At 38.5% G+C, this 22636-nt stretch overlaps 1 pseudogene across 1 annotated transcript; it reads right to left on the bottom strand.

The window, feature by feature from the left end:
• Positions 1-1067: 1067 nt before the first annotated feature.
• On the bottom strand, positions 1068-22034 carry LOC144969899 (sialin-like; annotated as a pseudogene). Its single transcript, XR_013644883.1, has 11 exons — positions 21800-22034; positions 20394-20475; positions 19026-19173; positions 17633-17720; positions 12465-12560; positions 10545-10675; positions 9817-9966; positions 7877-8009; positions 6134-6284; positions 4913-5003; positions 1068-1351 (listed from the first exon to the last, which is right to left on the bottom strand). The product of XR_013644883.1 is annotated as a sialin-like (transcript).
• Positions 22035-22636: the final 602 nt, after the last annotated feature.

The raw sequence follows: 22636 nt of genomic DNA, 5'->3' as shown, positions 1-22636 counted from the left end.
TTGTTTAGAACCAAGATGGCCGCCGTTGCCGGGCGGCGTGACATCCGACTACTGAATCCAATTCTGGTCACACCAGAACGGTGTGCCAATGAGTACCTATATCATTATTCTCACCTCTTATACTTAATCGCCTAAAACTCAACTTCAACTTGAGACTTTATACAGCGCAATATCCACGAATGGTGCTCAAAGCGCGATACAAGGGGTCCCCATGAGAGCTGTAGCGGATATTTGAAGAGCTCGCTGTCCGCGAGACCCTTGCGGCAAAACGATTCATCGAGCATTGAATCGGAACTCGGAACTGTATCGTTTTCAAACCAATTCACATCCAATACGATTCAATCGTCTGATGTCACGCCGCCAGGCAACGGCGGCCATCTTGCTTCTAAACAAAGAAAATCATTACTTTTTATTCTTCATGCTGGCTAGAACTTTTCATTCCCTTTTCATACGTCTTGTGATCAGAATGTGTAAAAGTCAAAACAGGATCAAATTTATGGGGTTTTTTTCCTCCGGAAACGCTTTTATGCTCGTCGGAGTAATATTTCATACGGCGTCCGCCATTGTTCCGATAGTTTAGAGCCAGTGTTACTAAGTTACCATGCGTCATTAGGAAGGAAGTGACTGTTACGACTGTTGAAGAGTATTGAAGAGTGGTTTTCCAAAACTCCCTAACTCCGTTTTTCCCATTTTGAGATATTGAGGATTATTTCCCCTTAATTTTCTCATTCTGTCTATTATTTTATCATATTTATTTAAACTTCCAATTCACACAAGTCTTGGGAAATTTTTGAAGCGTTTATAGTCTGGTTAATACAGTTTAGTGAGAATTACTCATTAATACGAATTGCAAAAAAAGCAATCACAAAGACCTGCGTGACGTAAACTTCATTCTATTTATAGATAATGTGCGTTTGGCTAAGAAACTCACAACATTGCCATCCGGAAATCTAACAAACCAACACACAAAACTATGTGTAACCTTGAACGTTGAGAGTCTGGTAAATACAGTTTAGTGAGAATTACTCATAAACGCGGATGGCAAAAAGCAATAACAAAGACCTGAGTGACGTCAACTTCATTCTATCTATTAGTTTTCATTGAGATAATAATATCTTTACATGAAACGTTGACGTTATCATAAGTAAGTATTTCCAGTGTCTGTGACGTCATCCAAGATCTTGTCTTGTTTGGGGTAGTCCTTGTCCATAGTCAAGACATTGTCTAGTTTGGTCTTGATGATGGCCCAGGACTGGAGCTTTGCGTCAGCCAAGATGACGTAGACGATGCAACCGAACACAGCGATACCAACACACACGTAGAATACATTTCTCCATTCCTCTATGGTTTTCTGGACGGAATGCGAAAAAAAAAACCAAACAAACCCCGAAGTAAATGAATTCGAAAATTAATTCAAATAAATGGTTAACATTCATACAGTACTCGCTGGATTATAGCACGCTTGCGGGAGAAGCCAAAAAGCGTGCTAGAATTCGAGCGTGCCGAAATAAAACGTGAGGTTTATATATAGCACAATATACACTTAAATGTGCTAAAAAGTGCTTTTGCAAAGGGTCCCTGTATTGCAGAGGGTACAGGAATTCGGCGTACTGGAAACCAGGGGAGTATTGTACTGTACCAGCCCTGTGCGACTATGTGGTCTTGCGGTATGGCACTCGCTTCGGATATATATATATATATATATATATATATATTATTATATATATATATATATTATATATATATATATATTATATATAATCTTCTTCTTCTTCTAGGTTCCATGCCTGGTCCAGGCTTCGGATACTGCATGAATTATCTCTCTCCATTCCTCCCTGTCTCTTGCTTTTTCAAACAGCTCTTGGATTGTTAGGTTGGTGAAGCCCTTCAGTTGGTCTATGAGTGTTTTTCTTTGTCTCCCCCGGGCGCGTTTAACAGGTATTTTTCCACAACTTGCCAGGTATTCATTCTTATCTTTCCTTACTATGTGTCCGAAAAAGGATAGTTGTCGATCCACTATTAAGGGCATTAGTTTCCTTTGTTGGTATGTTTGTTTTAGCACTTCTTCTTTCGTTTTGTGTGCAGTATACGATATTCTCTGCATCCTTCTCAAGCACCACATTTCAAAAGCTTCAATGTTCTTTTGTGTTTCTGCATTTGTAGTCCAGCTTTCGCATCCGTATAACAAGATTGGCCACACGTAGCACTTCAAGACTCGGAATCTAATCCCGAACGACACCTGTTTGTTTTTCAAAATGTTTCCCAGGTCCATGAAGGCCTGTTTGGCTTGAGTTATTCTTGCTCGTATGTCTCGGTTACATCTTCCATCTGTTGTCACTATTGAACCTAGGTATTTAAAACTTTCTACGTTGGTAAGTTGCTCGTCGTGAATCGTTATATTGCAGGTGTTGTTGTTTTCGGGGTTTTTCTGTATTACCATGCATTCCGCTTTGGTGATATTCACTTCCATTCCCTTGGCTTCACTATCTACTACCACTTTGTCAACAATCTTTTGAAGTTGGATTTCTGATGTTGCAATGAGTACCGTATCGTCTGCGTATCTTATATTATTTATGTTGTGACCTCCTACTTTTATTCCCTCTATATTATTTATGCCCCTCATGATTGTTTCTTGGTATAGATTAAACAGATCTGGTGAGGCAACACACCCTTGACGGACTCCTTTCTTAATAGGAATGGAATTTCCTGTAGAGTTTCCGATTTTGATAGATGCCTGCTGGTGTAGTATAATTTTTGCATGAGTCTGAGGTTTTTCTCATCAGCGCCAATGGAGTGCAGTTGTTTTAGTATTTCTTCGTGACGTACTCTATCAAAAGCTTTTTTGTAGTCGACAAAACAGAGGTATAGTGGGGTCTGAACCTGTATAGCTCTTTCACTTAAAACACGGAGGAGGTATATTGCGTTCCTTGTCCCTCTGTCAGGTTGGAATCCATATTGTTCTTCTGCGATTTCGGGGTTAATCTTATTCCTTAGCCTGTTGATAATTATACGCAACAGTATTTTGTTGATGTGGCTTATTAAACTTATAGTTCTAAAATTTTCGCATCTGACTGCACCTGCTTTCTTTGGTATTGCTATGAAAATAGAGTTACAGAGATCTTCTGGAATTTTCCCAGTATTGTATATATTGTTGAATAATATGTGAAGTTCATCAATTGCTAGATCTCCTAGGCTTTTTAATACCTCTACAGATATTTCATCAGGGCCTGTTGCTTTACCATCCCTCATTCGTTCCATGGCATGTTCAATTTCACTTTTGGTGATGTTTGGTCCGCTTAATGGTTCTTTGAATTTCAGTGGTGGTTCATTTCTATTTGGATCATTGTACAGTTCGCCTATGTATTCTACCCATCGGCTTTCTATATGTTGTTCTTCAAATAGCAGTTCCCCTTGTTTGTTTTGGATACAACTTCCTGCTGCTTTGCTTTTCCTTTTCCCTGATAGTTCTTTTATTCTTTGGTGAGCTTGTTGGGGGTTGGGTTTGTATTCTCTTTCGATTTCGCAGCATTTCCAGTCTAGATAGTTCTCGTGTGCCTCGATGCATTTGGATTTAATGTGGTTGTTCAATGTTTGGTATTCTGCAGACCCTCTGTTGCATTTTCGTCTTTCTTCAAATAGGTTTAGAATTTCATTTGTCATCCATTCCTTTTTGCTGTTTATTTGAGCTATTGGTAAATGCTTTTCTGCAGTTGCTTTGACACACTTTTGGAATATATCAAATTGTTTTTCACATTTTTCGTTATCAGGTTCACTTTGGCTTTGTATCATGAGTGCATTTTCAAATTCTTCTCTCATTTTTGTTTGTATGCCATTGTCTTTGCATAACCTGTAATCCCTCTTTATTCTACCAGCTGTTCTCTGAATAGCTTTAAACTTTATCCTTACTGTACAAACAACTGGGACATGGTCACTGTCTACATCGGCGCCTGGGTAGGTTTTGCAATTTAATATGTCATTTCTGAATCTTGATGATACTGCTATAAAGTCTATCTGGTTCCTTGCTCTGTCCCTGGTGATTGCCATGTCCAGGTTCTTCTTGGGTGTTGTTGAAACCAGGTGTTTGAAATCATTAATTTATTTGTTCTACACCAATCTGCCCAGATGTTTCCTCGTTCATTTCTGTCTCCGAGTCCATGTGGTCCGATTATGTCACCATCTCTGCCTCTGCCAATCTTAGCATTTAGGTCCCCCATTACCATAAGGACTTCTTGTGATTTACACATTCGTTTTGCTTTGTCTAGTGAATGGTAAAACTCTGTCATATCTGCATCTGTCGCCTCTTCTGTTGGTGCATAAACTTGAATAATATTGGTGTCAACTACAGGTCCTCTTAGCTTAACCAGCAAAACTCTGTCTATATATATATATATATATATATATATATATATATATATATATATATATATATTGCCAAGTAGCATCCGAAAATTCATAATTCTACGAAAATTTCGTAGCACTAGACAGGTCTGATCGTATAAATATTAAACACTTTTCATATATTTTTCTCACTACTATCTACTTGTCTTGTCTGTTGCTTGACGAAGGCCAAAGAGCGAAACGTTGTATTTTAGTATTGTCTCACTTTTACACCAAAATTATTATTTACTCGTTATGTTTTCGTTATAGAGTTAATACATAATAGAAGCACTTTATGTTTTCGTTATAGAGGCAATACATAATAGAAGCACTTTATGTTTTCGTTATAGAGGTAATACATAATAGAAGCACTTTATGTTTTCGTTATAGAGGTAATACATAATAGAAACACTTTATGTTTTTGTTATAGAGGTAATACATAATAGAAACACTTTATGTTTTCGTTATAGAGGTAATACATAATAAAACACTTTATGTTTTCGTAATAAAAAGAGTTAACAATATATACACTTACATTTGGAGTGAGTGCCCCTGCTATGATAGGGGCGATAATCCCAGAAATGGTGGCTGCTGTATTTGTTATACCAAACATTATACCGGCGTAACTGTGGATCAAATGGAAAAGATAAGAATAATATAATGTATATACGTTTTTGCTTTGTTAACATTTGTGCGCTATGTGGTCTAGTGGTATGACACTCGCTTTCGGGTCGGAAGGTCCTGGGTTCGAGCCTCTGTCGACGCATAGTTGAGTCCTTGGAAATGGCAAGCTCTTTACTCACTTTCTCTCACCGTACTCAGGTGTAAAATGAGTACCTGGTCGTAACAGCGTTGTCTCTGTCGGAAAAAAATTGCAATATCGCCTAACAGGCGTCATGTCTCGTCCTACATATTATAGTCTGTTCCACAACCAGTGTGCACGCGTTGATGTGAATATCTCCACAACATTCTGATGGATTTTAATGATAATATACTTTTCAACAGTCGTAAAAATTGAGCTTTTATATAGCGCAATATAAGTTGTTACAATATAGTCGCCCTTTTTTGTAAAAAGGGAGGAATTTGACTCAAGAGATAATTTGACGCGTATTTATTTTTCTTTCAATACTCTTCAATAGTCGTAACGTCACTTCCTTCCTAATGACGCATGGTAACTTAGTAACACTGGCTCTAAACTATCGGAACAATGGCGGACGCCCGTATGAAATATTTCTCCGGCGAGCATAAAAGCGTTGCCAGAGGGAAAAAAACCATAAATGTGATCATGTTTTGACTTCTACACATTCTGATCACAAGGCATATGAAAAGATCTAACCAGCATGAAGAATAAATAGTAACAATTTTCTTTGTTTAGAAGCAAGATGGCCGCCGTTGCCGGGCGGCGTGACATCAGACTACTGAATCCTATTGGCCCGAACATTAGAATTGGTAGTGACTTTAAGTCGATATTTTTTTTCATCGGTTACAGTACCGTACGTTGGGATTTTTCTCACTGAAAATGTAATTTTCTATAATATTATTAAATAAAAGTCTTGATTAAAAACATTTTGTATCAATTAAGTTTCCCCTAGTTTCGTCGAGATTTTGTTTATCAAAACCAGCGAGTTATTCAAGGGGGTCAAAAGGTTAGTGGTGTTTGATCACGTGTTTGATGACGTTCTATTTGGTCACTTTTGAAGTCGAATTTGACCATGAGTGCCTCTGGTAATCTGGCAGCTACGAATTCCCAGCTTACCTTGGCGACAGGTCCAGGTGATTCACAAGGTAACTGCCACGATTGAAACATTTTAACGATGTACACACACACAGCAGAAACACGGCCCAGTAGCGCTGAGAGGAGTCCAGTTGAATTAACACGCAGAATGACACAGCAGGACACAGGAGTGCTGAGGTGGAGAATCGAGAGAAATGTTAAAACTCTTTGTAAACAATCTAGGTGTCTGCTCTCACAAATATACCTATCAAATGCCCAAAATTGTGTGTGCGGCTATGTGGTCTTGTGGTATGACACTCTTCTTTCGGATCGCAAGGTCCTGGGTTCGAGTCTCAATTGGCTCATAGTTGAGTCTCACTCACAGTCTCTTACCGTACTTGGGTGTAAAAAAATGAGTACCCGGCCATTAACAGCGTCTCTGTCGGAAAAAAAAAATTGTATTATCGCCTAACAACAGGCGTGTCATATTTTGTTTTACATGTGTTCGGTTACCAGACCTGCAAATATGTTTACGTCGATCAAACGTAACAAACACGTCGTTATTATTATTATTATTATTATTATTATTATTATTATTATTATTATTATTATTATTATTATTATTATTATTATTATTATTATTATTATTATTATTATTATTATTATTATATTATTATTATTATTATTTATTATTATTATTATTATATTATCCTCATCATTACTATCATCATCATCATTGTTTTTATTATTATCATTACTTTTATCATCATCATCATCATCATCATCATCATCATCATCATCATCATCATCATCATTACCATCATCATCATCATCATCATCATCATCATCATAATGACCAACGCCATCATGCTGTCGGCAAGCGCTGCGTCATGCTGTATGCGCTTAACTTAGTAGAGCGGTCAGGAATTGTTTATGATTTAGTGCCGACGACACTAACAGTTTGTTCCATTCCTTAGTGCTTCGTAGGGAAAAGTCTATGTTCTCTATAGGTGTTGTGTTTGGTCTATTGATTGTGTATGCGGCTATGTATCGCCTAACAGGCGTCATGTTCTGTTTTACATGGTCCGTGTTGCTGTTAGTCAGGGACCCTTTGTAAGGCGCTTTGACCGCGTTTGTGAGGCGCTTTACAATGGATCCCTGACCAACAGCAATACGTAACATGTAGAACGGAACATGACGCCTGTTAGGCGATACATAGCCGCATACACAATCAATAGACCAAACACAACACCTATAGAGAACATAGACTTTTCCCCACGAAGCACTAAGGAATGGAACAAACTGTTAGTGTCGTCGGCACTAAATCATAAACAATTCCTGACCGCTCTACTAAGTTAAGCGCATACAGCATGACGCAGCGCTTGCCGACAGCATGATGGCGTTGGTCATTATGATGATGATGATGATGATGATGATGATGATGGTAATGATGATGATGATGATAAAAGTAATGATAATAATAAAAACAATGATGATGATGATAGTAATGATGAGGATAATAATAATAATAATAATAATAATAATAATAATAATAATAATAATAATAATAATAATAATAATAATAATAATAACGACGTGTTTGTTACGTTTGATCGACGTGAACATATTTGCAGGTCTGGTAACCGAACACAATTAAAGGCCAACATTTTGTTCTGGTTTCAGAGTATTTATTATCTATTCAAACAACGAGTCCAATAATATAACAATTTGGGTAACCAGACCTGCAGATAAGTATACGTCGTACTGGAGTGAGCTAACACTTACATATCGAGTGAAATATCCTCCTAGTGTTGAGAACACGGAACCAGCCTTTCTCGATTGATCTGTCTGCCAAATAACCGACGAAAAACCCACTGATGAATTCGGCCAGATATGGAAGTGACGACAAGACACCATTCTGAAACAAATGTATAGATAGTATCCGCTTGGCTAAGAAGCTCACAACATTGCAATCCGGAAGTATAACGGACCAACACACAAAACTATGTGAAAACTTTAAACGTTTATAGTCTGGCTCTGTTTAGGGAGAATTACTCATAAATGCGGGTGGCAAAAAGCATTAACAAAGATCTGAGTGACTTCAAGTTCATACTATCTAGAGATAGTATGCGCTTGGCTTAGGAGTTCACAACATTGCCATCCGGAAGTATAACGGACCAACACACAAAGCTGTGTGTATCCATGAACGTTTATATTCGGGTTAATAGAGTTCAGTGAGCATTACTCATAAACGCGGATGGCAAAAAACAATAACAAAGACCCGAATAAGGTCAAGTTCATACTATCTATAAATTGCCTTTTAAAACCATTGGGTGTGTGTCTGTTTGTTTCTTTGTTTTGCTTTTGACTGTTTTTAAAATGTGTATCTATGTTGTTTTTGTTTGTTTTTGTTTGTTTTTGTTTTGTTTTTGCTTTGTTTTTTTTTTTTTTTTGTTTTCTTTTGTTTTCTTGAGAGAGGATTAATGAAAAAAATAAACTGAATTGATATAAATTGAAATTATAAGTAATTATTTCAACAATAAAAAATTATATTAATTAATTTGAAATTTTTGATCTTTTGTATAGAGCGCAATATCCACTAAATGTGCTCACAGCGCTTTACAAGAGGTCCCTGGTCAACAGTAACACGTAATATGTCGGACGGAACAAGACGCCTGTTCGGCGATCTTACACATTTTTCGGACAGAGACAACTCTTTTAACGGCCAGGTACTCATATTATACCTGAGTATGGTGAGAGAATGTGAGTACAGTGCCTTTTCCAAGGACACAACCATGCGCCGAGCGTAAGGCTCGAACCCAGGATCCTCCGATCCGAAACCGAGTGTCTTACCACAAGTTTGAAAGTTTGAAAAAAATATGTCAAAGACAGACAAAATATATGAAAGAAAAAAAAAGCAACAAGATTTTGGTCTTTGATCCTCGCCGTCTTGATCCACTGTCGGGAAAAGATTATTGAATCTTTATACACAATACATTTTTGTAATGAAAGAGAGAGAAAGGAAGAGAGAGAGAGAGAGAGAGAGAGAGAGAGAAAGAGAGAGAGAGAGAGGGAGAAATAAACGTGGTAGGATGAATTCAGAAAACGAAAGCTATCTTGGTTTTCATGTTAGAATGTTGATGAATGACATTCTTGTAGTAAACTATTGAATCAACCCCTTTTGTACATCTTCAGGAAATATCAAAGGTTGATTTCACTTCTAACTATTTGTTACAGCTAATCAAGTTGACAACGTATGAAATTTGACAAACCTTTTCCATACCTTCATGAAAAATCACCCGATTTACTTCATATAAAAATTAAATTGCTCTAGTGAGCACATTCTTTCAGAAAATGCAAAAAACACATTAATTTAAATAACAAAATCCAAAGTTTTCACCTTCTGACTGATTATGTCATGCACTGACGCCGGTTCACTTTTGAATCATAAAATGTTATAAATCGTGAGACAGTTTGTTTATTTAAGTTATTATCAGTACCTGAGTTTGAATCGATGGAAGATGAATTCATTGATTTAAAAAAGGATGAGGGATGACGACGTGCACAAATTTTCAGGTCTGGTAACAGAACTCAATTTTGGGCTTGTTTATAATGGACAATATTTAACATTGGTCAGAATGTGTTTCCATTATAATGAGCCCAAAAATAATTTGGGTTATTTGACCTGTAAATGATAGGTGTTTGTCAAAGGATATAATTCTTACCTTCTTGATGTCAAATTTCAAGGCTTCTTTCATAAACATGGGAAGGGAGGTAAGTAGCGTATAACCAATGTAGCCGTGAATAAAGTGAGCTGTGATTATCGCCCATACTGGCCCGGATGTAAACATCGAAAACCATGGAACTCGGATTTTCTGGTGTAATATAATATACGGTAACAGATAAATGATCATTGACTGTGTATAGAAAATAGATCTCTCTCTCTCTCTCTCTCTCTCTCTCTCTCTCTCTCTCTCTCTCTCTCCATCTAATATTATTCTCCTCTCGATACACTTTTATACTCGTCGGAGAAGTATTTCATAAGGGCGTCCGCCATTCTTTCGATAGTTTAGATCCAGTCACTAAATTACTATGAGTCAATACGAGGGAATTTGATTCCGTAGTCTGATGTCACGCCGCCCGGCAACGGCGGCCATCTTGGTTCTAAACAAAGAAAATCAGTACTTTTTATTCTTCAAGCTGGCTAGAACTTTTCATATGTCTTGTGACCAGAATGTGTAATACTCAAAACATGATCAAATTTATGTTTTTTTCCCTCTGGATACGCTTTTATGCTCGCCGGAGAAATATTTCATACGGGCGTCCGCCATTGTTCCGATAGTTTAGAGCCAGTGTTGCTAGGGTTACCATGCGTCATTAGGAAGGAAGTGACGTTACGACTATTGAATCCTATTAGCGTCACGACTGTTGAATCGTATTTCATTAAGCTCACCCTCTTCAGGGTCTTTTTCCCAATAGCTTGTTGAATGTAGTCCATTTCTCTGGTCGATATCCTAGGATGTTCTTCTGGGCTATCGGCCGTCAGGTAGAACCATACAACGACCCATATCAGGTGGAAGATGCCTGCAGTAGTAACATAATATTGATATGGTCTTCATGTAGGAATCAGTTGATGCTATGCGCTTAGGGTAGAATACTCACAACACCCGCCTGTTATTATTATCATTATCATCATCATCATCATCATCATTTTTATTATTATTATTATTATTATTATTATTATTATTATTATTATTATTATTATTAATTATTATTATTATTATTATTATTATTATTATTATCATCATCATCATCATCATTATTATTATTATTATTATTATTATTATTATTATTATTATTATTATTATTATTCTTATTATTTTATTATATTATTATATTATATTATTTATATTTATTATTATCATTTTATTATTATATTATTATTATTATTATTATTATTATTATTATTATTATTATTATTATTATTATTATTATTACTAGTAAAAAGCCCGCAATTTCGCGGGGAAAGAACTATTTTCATTCGATATTGCCTGAATCATTTTCTTGATTATCTTGATTACGATTAGATGCACACTTTAATCGATGTGCTTGTCGCTGCCATGCTTTATTCGGCATGATTTTAGTTTATCAGTCAGTAGATATCAATATCAATAAGTCACTCGTCTTTACCACGCTTGACTTGGGAGGCCTTCCGAAAGCTCCTACAAAGGGAAACAACTTAAATAATATTCCCTAAACTAACCCCAAGAAAAAGTAAAACCTAGAGTACCTTTAACTAACCCTAATAGGAAAATAAACACCCTAGCATTATGACTAACCCTAATAGAAAAAAAAAACCCTCGGACTGCTTTGCACTACCTTTCAATACTTCACAAATTAAAATGGCGGCCGAGAATCAAAACAATGGTCAAATTAGGAAATTTTAAACTTTCACAAATCTATCAAGGTTTGTTCTAGAGTTTTAAAAATGCTTCTATATGATGACAAATTGAATAAATAAACGCCCGACAAAAGATTTACGGTGAAAATACAAATTGAAAGAATACTGGGGATGTAGGAGCTTTCAGAATATCTCCCCTTTACCTAACTTATGTGAGATCAAATGAAAATCTAAAGCAGACGCGAAAAATATCAAGTTTGTTCGGGCTAGAAGCTAGACAGATACAATTGACAGTTTTCCGGCATCGTTTAACTAAATATTTCCCAGGGCAATAATTATCACATCGATGGCATAAAAACGACCGTAATATCAGCAGTAATATTAGTAGACGTTGTTAATCGGTGAAACTTGTTTAAAATTTGTGTAAATCCGAATACCTTCATGTGATCAAGTGAATAATATCACTATGAATGCCACGATTTGCTGAAAAATGCCAACACACACACACATGTATACACCACACACAACACACACAAACACACACACACGCACACAAACACAAACATACACGCAATTAGAACATACTACTACATAACAACACTGATCACCACTAAATCAACAACACAACGGAAGTAATAATAATACTTGATGTCATAAATAGATGACGCAAACTGACAACTTTTTACAGTGTCAAAATTAGTAATTTTGAGAGTCTTAGTGTCGTCAGTACATATTTTATGATATCGGTTTGACTCAACGAACTTTCAAACTGACTTTAAATTATGAAAGGAAATCAAGTTATCTGTTTATCTATCTGTAAAAAATACATTTCTAATTTTCGAATCTTTCTGTAGAGTTGTTCGCCGTATCATTATTTTATTGACTCAAATAAGCACAATGTTCTCCATAATGCTATATTTTTTAAAGAAAAGATTATTATTATTTTTATTACAGGACAGACACATCACTGACCACACAGGTAGAAAATGGAACCCCAGCCATTGTCAAAGCCATATTCACAAAGGAAGCCAGAGACAGCCAAAGTGACGATCATTCCAAGAGCCAACCCTGTCAGATGTATAAACAAACAGTCATTGAATCGGAACAGATGGTATGCGCTTGGCTAAGACACTCACAACATTGCCATACGGAAGTATAACGGACCAACACACAAAACTATGTGTAACTTTGAAGCAATAACAAAGACCTGAGTGACATTAACTTTATAGATAGTATGCAGATGACGTCACTCAGGCCTTTGTTATTGTTTTTGCCATCCGCGTTTATGAGTTGTTCTCACTAAACCGTATTAACCAGACTATAAAAGTTCATGGTTACACAGAGTTTGTGTGTTGGTCCGTTATACTTCCGGATGGCAATGTTGTGAACTCCTTGGCCAAGCGCATACTATCTATACCATCTATGGATAACAACATAACTGTGCATAGACTCGTGCTGTAATCTTGACTTTACTTGAGTATTTATATAGCGCAATATCCTCTATAGATAGTATGCGCTTGGCTAAGACACTCACAACATTGCTATCCGGAGGGTATAACGGACCAACACACAAAACTATGTGTCACCTTGAACGTTTATAGTCTGGTTAATACTGTTTAGTGAGAATTTCTCATAAAAGCGGAAGGCAAAAGAAAAAAAATCAATAGCAAAGACCTGAGTGACGTCAACTTCGTTTTATCTATATGTAAACTATGTGTAACCTTGGACGTTTATAGTCTGGTCAAAGAGCGTGTAGGTAACGATGGTTATGTTACCAAGAGCTCTCACTTCCCGCTTTTGGTGAAGCCAAGCATCTTCCGTCTTCTACTCGTATTTTCTTCATTGTACTCGTATCAGTAAGCCTAGCGCGCATGATACACGCGGAGTACACCCACCTCGCTGTCTCGCCTGGCACGCGACAATAGCATTGCGGTCAAGAGAAGTGAGAGCTCTTGGTAACTATGTTACCCTACACACTCTTTGGTCTGGTTAATACTGTTTAGTGAGAATTACTCATAAAAGCGGAAGGCAAAATATAAAAAAAAAACAATAGCAAAGACCTGAGTGTCGTCAACTTCGTTCTATCTACATGTAAACTATGTGTAACCTTGGACGTTTATAGTCTGGTTAATACAGTTTAGTGAGAATTATTCATAAACGCGGAGGCAAAAAAAAAAACAATAGCAAAGACCTGAGTGATGTCAACTTCGTTTTATCTATATTATGTAAACTATGTGTAACCTTGAACGATTTTTGTCTGGTTAATACAGTCTGGTGAGAATTACTCATGAACGTGGATGGCTGAAAAGCAATAACAAAAAAGACCTGAGTGACGTCAACTTCATATTAACTATAGATAATTCGAAGATGACGTCACTCAGGTCTTTGTTATTGTTTTTTGCCATCCGAGTTTATGAGTAATGCTCACTGAACTGTATTAACCCGACTATAGATAGAATGCGCTTGGCCAAGGAGTTCACAACATTGCCATCCGGAAGTATAACGGACCAACACACAAACTCTGTGTAACCATGAATTTTTATAGTCTGGCTAATACAGTTTAGTGAGAACAACTCACAAACGCGGATGGCAAAAACAATAACAAAGGCCTGAGTGACGTCATCTGCATACTATCTATAAACGTTCATGGATACACACAGTTTTGTGTGTTGGTCGGTTATACTTCTATACACCTATGTGATGAATTCTTTTGATATTTATTTGTTTCATGGCAACGTTTCACTCATTTGCGTATTAAACGTTGTATGATTGTTCGTATTAATGAATGGTATGTACTTCAAACTTTAACGTTTAGAGTTCTGCTTCAAATCCTCGGAAAAATCGTTCGTATCAATGTTTTTGTCTCAAGGAAATCGAAATGGCGGCGGCCTTGTTTACTTCCGACACAAAAGTGCACCACTAATTTCATCTTATTTCGCGATTTGTTGATTGAAGACCTATCCTTCGCTTAATATTATATAAAGCATTGTATGATGATTTAGAATTACAAAGAGGCATCAAAAATAATAAACCATCCTGTTGATGAAGTAGAAAGAATTCATGGAAAAGCAATAGAAAGGACAGCATTCTCAATTACCAACAATAAAAAACATATTTTATACCATGAATTTGATATTTTGCCATCTGGGAGAAGTTTTTGTCAGATTAAATGTGGAACTAACAAGTATAAATCAACGTTCGTTCCATCAGCAATAAAAATGTTGAATATTTCATATGGTACAGCAAAACCAAGGATTGATGCGTTGACTGATTGACTGATTAATTTGTTTAATGTTAGGCTAGATGAAGTGACCAATTGATAATGATGATAATATTTGGTGTTGAATTGCCAAGAATGTAACGAATTGAAAATGAAATGAAAATGTTGATGTTGTGTATGTCGCATGCGTGAAAGAAAGAGAGGAAGAGAGAGAGAGAGAGAGAGAGAGAGAGAGAGAGAGAGAGAGAGAGAGAGAGAGAGAGAGGTGTCTGTTCAATGTTATAGTTATCATATAACGTTATGACAAGTGTAACTAAATGACAAATTGCCATATTTGTGGACAATAAAGATCTATTATTATTATTATTATTATTATTATTATTACTTCCGGATGGCAATGTTATGAGCTTCTTAACCAACCGCATACTATCTATCGATAACTTCATAACTGTACACAGACGAGTGTTGTAATCTTGACTTCACATGAGTATTTATATAGCGCAATTTCCTCTATACATCATCATCATCATCATCATCATCACCACTTCCTCCTCCAACTCCCCATTTTCCTCCTCCATCTCCATCACCCCACCATCATCATCATCATCATCATCATCATCATCATCATCATCATCATCATCATCACCACCACCTCCTCTTCCAACTCCTCATTTTCCTCCTTCACCTCCATCACCCCATGATCATCATCATCATGACCATCATGATCATCATCATCATCATCATCATCATCATCATCATCATCATCATCACCATCATCATCATCGTCGTCGTCGTCGTCATCATCATCATCATCATCACCACCTCCTCCTCCAACTCTTCACTTTCCTCCTTCACCTCCATCACCCCATCATCATCATCATCATCATCATCATCATCATCATCATCATCATCATCATCATCATCATCATCATCATCATCATCACCACCTCCTCCTCTACGTCCTCTTTTTCCTCCTTCACCTCCATCAATTCATTGTAAGACATCATCATCATCATCACCACCTCCTCCTCTACGTCCTCATTTTCCTCCTCCACCTCCCACAATTCATTGTAAGACATTTCAAGAGTGACTATAACATAGATATGTGTGGCTATATGGTCTCGTGGTATGACTCGACTTCGGAACGGCGCATAATTGAGTCCTTGAAAAAGCGGAGTTTATAGTTACAACAAGAGACGCAGTGAGTAGGAAAGTGCCAGAAGACAATAGAGAATAAACATTTTTTCGCGCTGTGATGGGGGTTTGAACCCCCGCCTTTATGGTACGACAACTCCGCCTGGTCGGTGAGAGCGTGACTCTACCGTGTGAGCTATCCACGATCCCAAAAAAGATCGTCTCTAACCCTAGTCATTATTAGAGCTCTCTCTCTCTCACCGACTACTTGAGATCGCGGGTCCAACACACACAACCTACGCGAAGTTAGTTGGCCAGCAATTGGATTCAGTAGTCTGATGTCACGCCGCCCGGCAACGGCGGCCATCTTGGTTCTAAACAAAGAAAATCAGTACTTTTTATTCTTCATGCTGGCTAGAACTTTTCTTATGCCTTGTGACCAGAATGTGTAAAAGTAAAAACAGGATCAAATTTAAGGGGTTTTTTCCCACTGGATACGCTTTTATGCTCGTCGGAGAAATATTTCATACGGGCGTCCGCCATTGTTCCGATAGTTTAGAGCCAGTGTTACTAAGATACCATGCGTCATTAGAAAGGAAGTGACGTTACGACTGTTGAAGAGTATTAAGCTTAACGGCCAATATTCTCAACACAAACATATAACATAGAAACAATTGAGACATTGAGTATGTTCCGTTATTTGGGGTGAATTTTTAATTCAGAAAATTGAGTGGAGCAGGCACACATGTTGATAAAACAAGAGATGAAGTGAGTAGGAAAGTGCCAGAAAATAATAGAGAATAAAAGTTACCTTTTGCACAGCCTTGCCCCTACTCCGAAAAAAAAAATCCCAGAAAACACCTATTTAAAATTTTGTCAGAAAACTGGTCCTTAATAAATATCGATCGATTTAAAATGAACCCCAACCGGACAAAACTCTTAAACCTAGGACTTCACGCAGCCCTCCTTAAAAATACTAGATTTGAGAATTTTTGCCAAAGATGAGGGTCATTTTAATCGACAGATAATAATATTTGATTGTAGGACGAGTTTTCTGGCCAAAATTTTAAATACGTGTTTTGTTCAATTACGTATGAACCATCCATATCAAAATAATAATGAGACTTTATTAAATCTCACGACTGTGTTCACCTTCAGATAATTCATTCAGGGTTCATCATCTTGACTACTAGGTCATTACTTTAGAATAATTAGTGTGATGACAGCAATTTTCTACATTTGTGTCCCATCGTATCAAACCGGTATTACGGCCTATGTGGTCTTGTGGTATGACACTCGCTTTCGGATCGGAAGGTCTTGGGTTTGAGCCTCGGTCGGCGCATAGTAGTTGAGTCCTTGGAAAAGGCTCTTTACTCACATTCTCTCGCCGTACTCAGATGTAAAATGAGTACCTGGCCGTTAACAGTGTTAATGTCGCCCAACAGGCGTCATGTCTCGTCCGACATATTAAGTGTTGCAGTTGACCAGGGACCCATTGTAAAACGCTTTAAGCATGTTTAGTGGATATTGCGCTATATAAATGCTCAATTTTGTTTAAAAACCGGTATTATATCCAGGCGATTTAACTGTAACATATATGTAGCACAAAATCCGCTTAACATGCTCAAGCGCTTTACAAGGGGCCGCTAGCCAACAGCAGCACTTAAAATGTAGGCCAGGACATGACGCATGTTAACCAGTTTTGCTTCTTTCTTGAGGTATAAAACCAAACCTGAGAATGTATAGGACATCAGTTTTGCTTTAATCTAGAGGTATAAAACCAAACCTGAGAATGTCAAAGAGACCAATTTACTCCTCTCCAGTGGCGGAGCCCATCGTCCTAGTAATGAATAGACGGATGGAAATGTCACACCCTGTGGGGGAGGGAGGAAAGGGAGAAGGGGATTGGGTGGTGGTGGTGGGGGTGGTGGTGGTGATGATGATGATGATGATGATGATGATGATGAGGAGGAGGAGGAGGAGGAGGATGCTGTTGTTGCTGCTGCTGCTGCTGATGGTGGTGGTGGTGAGGAGAAGGAGGAGTAGGAGGAGGATGCTGTTGTTGCTGCTGCTGGTGATGTTGGTGTTGGTGTTGATGATGATGATGATGATGATGATGATGATGATGATGATGATGATGATGAGGAGGAGGAGGAGGAGGAGGAGGAGGATCAGGAGGAGAAAGATGGATAGTGATGGTTGTGGTGGTGGCTGTAGTAATAGAAAATTCCCTTTATTTATCACTTAAGGGACATTTGTCTCTAGGGTCTATTCCACGGAAAGACTGGAATAACCCAGGCGTTAGCCGCAGTGCAGCATCGCAAATTGAGCTAGGACGAGGTGACTTGGTCAAGGCCAGACAGAGCAGCTGCGGGTGATCAAACTCGGTATCTTTCGGGTACGAAGCAAAGACCGTACCTCTGAGCCACGTGATAGTGGCGATGGTGTTGATGGTAATGGTGATAGTAACAGGAGTAAAATTTGGCCATTTACCACCTGTCACCTCATGTTACCACCCCATACTTACAGCAGCAGTGATGGTAATGGTGATGGTATTGGTGGTGGTGATGGTTGCAGTTATAGTGGTGGTGATGGTGATGGTGACAATGATGATGGGTTCAACAGTGGTAAAAATTAGGACAGAAAAGTGAGTGGAGCAGACACTTATGTTGGTAACAACAAGATATGAAGTGAGTAGAAAAGTGCCAGAAGACAATAGAGAATAAAAAAAAATTTTTCGCGGCGGTGGTGGGGTTTGAACCTGCGACCTTATTGGTACGACAACTCCGCCTGGCTGGTGAGAGCGTGGCTCTACCGTCTGAGCTATCCACGAACACAAAAATATTCGTATCAAACCCAAGTCATATTTCTAAAGCCTTCTCTCACCCACTACTGGAGATCGCCGGCTCGTTCGCGCGCCACCATCGTTCAAACCCCACCACCGCCGCGAAAAAATTTTTTTATTCTCTATTGTCTTCTGGCACTTTTCTACTCACTTCATATCTTGTTGTTAAAAATTAGGACATAATTTACCACCCGTTACCTCATGTTACCACCCCATACTCACAGTAGCAGTGATGGTAATGGTGATGGTAGTGCTGGTGGTGATGGTTGCAACAGTGGTAAAAATTAAGCCATAATTTACCACCTATTACCTTATTTTACCACCCCATACTCACGGCAGCAAATCCAAGAACGAACCGGACAGCACATGCAAGGTAAAAGTTAGTACGGGCACTGACTGGGGTGAGTAACGTACAGATGGCGCTGACAAACTGACAGAACCCCCACACCCTTCTACCCCTAGCCTGGACGACAGCCAACCACCTGGAATAGAAATTAAGAAAAAATAATTAATTGAGCCTTTATACAGCACAATATCCACTAAACGTGCTCAAAGCGTTTTACAAGGGGTCCATGACAAATAGCAACAGTTAACATGTAAGACGAGACATAACGCCTGTTAGGCGATATTACAATTTTTCGGACAAAGACAACGCTGTTAACGGCCAGGTACTCATTTTACACCTGAGTATACGATGAGAGAATGAGAGTAAAGAGCCTTTTTCCAAGGACTCAACTATGCGCCGAGCGAGGCTCACACCCAGGACTTTCCGATCCAAAAGCGAGTGTCATACCACAAGACCACATAGCCACATATTTACAGCCAGATCATTAGTGTACCGTAGCTCACCAGGCTCCCACCCCTCCCCCACGCACACACACACACACACACACACACACACACTCGACCTTTGGCATTATAATTATAAAGGGTGTTTTAAAAAATTACTAATAGATATAAAATTGAAATATAGTTAAAAATATAAATGAGAGAAACATCTAGTTGTTTGCATAGTTTTTCATCGCTATTCAAGTATTTTTGTGGTGAACATTTCATGAAAATATTATGAGCCGTTACAATGCATCGTAATGTATGCTCCACAGAGCATTCTAATTTTTATTTGAAGTAAATCCGGTTATTTTTCATGAAGTTATGCTCAGCACGTATGAGAAAGGTATCCAGCAACTTTTCTCAAATTTCATACTTTTTCAACTTGATTAGCTGTAATAAATATTTAGAAGTGAAATCAAGCTTTGGTATTTCCCGAAGATGTACAAAAAGGGTTGATTTCATCATTTATGACAAGAACTCTTGTCTTGTTTTTTTGTAAAATGGAAGAAATTTGATTTCAGCGATATTTCGACGCGTTTTTATTATTCCAATTTTTGCGTTAAAAATCGTTTGAGTCAAATTTCTCCCTTTTTGCTCCTCTCCAGTGACTGTGGCGGAGCCTATCCCCATAGTAATGAACTATACTATAGATAGTATGCGCTTGGCTACGAAGCTCACAACATTGCCATCCGGAAATATAACGAACCAACACACAAAATTATGTGTAACCTTCAACGTTTATAGTCTGGTTAATACAGTTAAGTGAGAATTACTCATAAACGTGGATGGCAAAAAAAAAAAAAAAAAGAAAAGAAAACAATAACAAAGACCCGAGTGACGTTAACTTCATTCTATCTATTGGTATTCTTACCAGCAATTTGAGTGCAGATGTACCCAAAGAAGTACATGGATAGAAGCTGGGACTGCATGGATTTGTCCCAGTCAAATTCACCCTGGAGGGAATACAAACAACATGAAGGTTAAATGAGAAAACAGTGGGGGAATTTGAGCATTTATATAGCGCATTATCCACCAAATGTGCTCAAAACGCTTTACAAGGTATCTCTAGCCAACAGCAACACTTCATCTGCAGGACGGTTTGTGTTATTTGATAGGCGATGTTCCAATGATTTTCCTTGACATAGACAACGCTGTAATCTCCTCGGTACTCATTTAACACCTGAGTATGGTGACAATTTAAGTAAACAGCCTATCCCAAGGACTCAGCCTTGCGCCGCTCAGAGCGGGACTCGAACCCTGGACCTTCCAACCAGAGAGGAGAGTGACATACAACAAGACAACTCACTCACTCATTCAATCCCTTGACCGGATGGTCTTTGGGTAGGATTTCGTGAAGCAGAAGTTACAGTCTTTCTCCATGCCTGCCTGTTGCTAGCCTTGTGTAGCAGCTCCGGAACCGACAACTCCGTCCATTCTTTTATATTGTCCAGCCACATCTTCCTTTGGCGCCCTCTTCTGCGCTGGCCTTCGACTGTGCCCTGTTGGACTGTCCTGCTCAGGCTATCGTGTCGAGTATGGTGTCCAAACCAGGGCAGTTTTCTGCGCTTCACAGTCACTAGAAGAGGTTCTTGTGGGTCTGCCCGAGCTTCTATTTCTTCCAGGACGTCTTCGTTTGTGCGATGCTCCGTATGTGACACGCGTAGCAGTCTTCTATAGCACTGCTTTCAAACGCCCTTATACGCCTTTGTGCATCCATTGTAAGTGTCCAGGCTTCGCATCCGTACAAGGTTGACAACACCAGTTTGATCTTTACATTAAGACTCATGCTACTTTTTCAAATCTTTGTTAATTGAGTCATCACTAATGTTGCCTTTGCAATTCTCTTTCGAATTTCAATTGTGCTAGTCCCATCTTTGCTTAGTGTCACACCTAGATATTTGAATGTCGTTACCTCTTTTAGTTTTTCAAGTCACCATAACTGAGTAATTCAAGTTTTGCTGAAACATCTCTCTCTCTCTCTCTCTCTCTCTCTCTCTCTCTCTCTCTCCCCCCACCCGACACACTCTCTCTCGTTCTCTTTACATTTTCTCTCTCTCACACACACACTCTCTCTCTCTCAATCTCTCTTTTCCTTTCTCACTCTCCCTTTCTATTTTCTCTCTCCTCCTCCTTCTCATCCTCCTCCACCTCTCTCTCAGATACACACTCTCTCTCACTCTCTCTCCCGCTGTATATCTATTTTCATTTTTCTACCCCCCACCCACTATCTCTCGCCTTTCTCTCTATCTTTCTTCTTAACGGAAAATGGAAACTTACATCATCTGACGTCACCTGTTCTTCTTGTCCCATGCCCGTGTTTGTAGAATTGCTGTCCTGCCCAGTGTCTGTGTGGGTAAAATTGACGTCCTGTCCAGGATTTGTGACATTAGTATTGACGTCACTTCGTACCATACACAGAATGGCTACAGAAAGATTAACTCTGGCTGAGTAGACGAAGAACTTGCCGAAGAACGTCATCACTGCCAGGACAAGTCTTTGGGAACATAGTAAGGGTGCTGTGGGTTGTATAGCATTGATATGTGATTGGGTTAACGTCATCGTCGTCGTCGTCATTATTATTATTATTATTATTATTATTATTATTATTATTATTATTATTATTATTATTATTATTATTATTATTATTATTATTAATCGAGCGAGGACAACGCAATACTCAGTAGAGAGATTTCCCTATAGTTATTACAATCACTACGGTCTCCCTTGTTTTTGTAGAGGGTGATAATCATGGCGTCGCGCATATCCTGGGGTACCTTGCCTTCTCTCCAGCAAAGACACAGGAGTTTAGTAGTGGTTCCAAGAGGGCTGGCTTTCCACATTTGATGATTTCGGGTGGTTGCTGTCTTCACCGGGTGCTCTGCCACAGGCCAGAGCATCGATTGCTTTGCTGAGCTCCTCCATAATTGGTTCTGCGTCTAGCTCTTCCAGTACCGGCAGTCCTTCAATTGCGTCTAACGCTTTTTGGGTGACAGAGTTTTCACTGGCGTAGAGTTCCAAGTAGTGCTCTACCCATCTTCCCATATGCTTGTCCTTGTCTGTGGAGCAGTTTTCTTTGTAGATTTGCTTGTCGCCTGTTTGATGCCCTCATACATG

The sequence above is a fragment of the Berghia stephanieae genome, chromosome 4 (assembly GCF_034508935.2).
Source record: "Berghia stephanieae isolate SIO BIC M18660-M18661 chromosome 4, UCSD_Bste_1.3, whole genome shotgun sequence".
Classification (NCBI taxonomy): domain Eukaryota; kingdom Metazoa; phylum Mollusca; class Gastropoda; order Nudibranchia; family Aeolidiidae; genus Berghia; species Berghia stephanieae.
Note: the sequence above shows the minus strand (reverse complement) of the source record. Positions and strands in the feature narration are given on the sequence as shown.